We start from the raw sequence: 2,004 nt of genomic DNA on the forward strand, positions 1-2,004 counted from the left end.
GGAGTTTTTCTCAGGTGGCACTATCTGGTAAGTTCCCTATTTTTCACACTTTTATGTTTGTGGTCTGTGGTTATCTGATACATCTGATAACTTTATTTATCCCCTATGGGAAAGCTAACATCGCAGCACCTGCCCTCAGAGCCCCTGTACAGGCGGCTGTGTCAGATGCGTGCAGTAGTTTGAAATGAATCACGAAGGTCCTGGTTGTTTTCATAAAGATGAAGGGGCTTTTTAGAGTAAAGTGATGCATCTTGCTACAATACACTTTCTTTGGCTTCACGTCCTTCTGGATCGTCATTGGTGTTGCTAAGGTAAATTTTGGTGGTAGCGATCGATTCTCCTGACTCTGACTGGTTGATAGAGGTGTCGATCATCAAAATTGACCAATGGGTTGCCGAAATATTTCCCTGCGGATCGCCCCAGTGAGTTTACGCAGATGCGCGCAGGACGCAGCCTGTAAGCAGCACAGAGGCAGATCGCCGAGTTTTTATCAACAATGGCAAGAAGAAAACAGGAAACATTTACAGCAGAGGAGGTTCTCTGAATGCTTGAATCAGATAGCGGTGCTAACATATACTAACAACACAATGCCAAACGTTAGTGTGACGGATAGAGCAATGATCCACAATATGTTGGTCAGTAAAGTCAAACCCCCTTTCTGCTCCTCAGGCGGCTGCACTGTAAATAGTTGTTGTAAATATTTGTTGTTGTGTTTATATTGTTTGATTTTATATTTTATATTTGTTGTTGTGTTTATATTGTTTGATTTTATATTTTGTTTATGTATATTAAATGTATACAGAGTCAAGTTAGTCACAGCTCCCCCCCCTGTTCTCCACTTACTGCTGGCACAGGTGAAAGAGGTGAGACTCAGAAAAGGCCCCCAAACTTTCTCTCTGTGCACACTGCATGCAATACCCAGAGAATAGAAAGAAAAATCTGGGGGTTTTTTAATTCAGAATTTAATGTATCCATATAATCATTTACAGGTCGAACAGAGCAACGGAGCATACAATACAAGAGACGAGGAAGAGGTCCATCAGCCACATCTCATGGGTCAAAGACCCGATTCCTGTTCTCAGCGGCCAGAGATGAAGAAGGTACGGCTTCCTAAACTGAATAATCTAATATGACATTTTGAGGGTAGCCTATATGCTAAATATCAAATAGTTTGACAAGTGAGAAAAAACTCATTTCATTTTTGTGCACTGAATATTGACCAAAGTGATGTTTAGTCAATGATACTCTGATATTTCACAGAGTTGAGTGAGTCCAGGGCCCACCCTTCTCCCACCCGCTCACGTTCTCCACTCCCTGCTGGTGAAAGAGGTGAGATTCAGAAAAGGCCTGAGAAAATTGTCTTTTGTATGTAAGTGCTATTACACATTTTGGTCACTAGGCCACGCCTAGGACATTTTGTATCACAACCTGCCTGTATCATTGCACCAGTGTGAGGCAAATAGTGAGGTAAATATTTGCTGTTGATTTCTGTCAAAATGTCCATGCATCTCTCAGTGTCTGAGTCGTTTTGGGTTAACCTCAGACTAAGTGAAGACATTAACATATTTGTCCATGCTGCATCTACCACCCTGTTGAATTGTATGAAAAAAAGGCTATATTTTTGTGGTAATTTAGTTGTATTTATATGATAATTTACAGGTCGAACAGCTCAACGGGGCAGACATCAGCCTCAGAGACGAGGAAGAGGTCGGACAACAGCCTCTTGTGGGCGTGGCGTGGCTGCTCACCATAGGACATCTCCAGCTCCTCATCCCGAGTGGTGTGACACAAACTGGCAGCCAAAAAACATTCCTTTTAATGCAAATCCGGGACCTGCAAGTAAAGCTGCTGCTCTTGAATCTGAAAATCCTGTTGATTTTGTTGAGTTGTTCCTTTCTGATGAGCTGATCCAGAACATTGTAATTCAGACAAACTTGTATGCACAACAGTAGATTGAAGCTGAGCAGCATGTTTCACCACAAGCTAGATCCCATGCATGGAAAC

At 42.3% G+C, this 2,004-nt stretch overlaps 1 long non-coding RNA gene across 1 annotated transcript; it reads left to right on the forward strand.

The window, feature by feature from the left end:
• Nucleotides 1-973: 973 nt before the first annotated feature.
• LOC126387044 (uncharacterized) lies at nucleotides 974-1,969 on the forward strand. The gene is made up of 3 exons (XR_007569587.1): nucleotides 974-1,100; nucleotides 1,261-1,329; nucleotides 1,660-1,969. It is a non-coding gene; the product is annotated as an uncharacterized LOC126387044 (long non-coding RNA).
• Nucleotides 1,970-2,004: the final 35 nt, after the last annotated feature.

The sequence above is a fragment of the Epinephelus moara genome, unplaced genomic scaffold (assembly GCF_006386435.1).
Source record: "Epinephelus moara isolate mb unplaced genomic scaffold, YSFRI_EMoa_1.0 scaffold1617, whole genome shotgun sequence".
Taxonomy (NCBI): Eukaryota; Metazoa; Chordata; class Actinopteri; order Perciformes; family Serranidae; genus Epinephelus; species Epinephelus moara.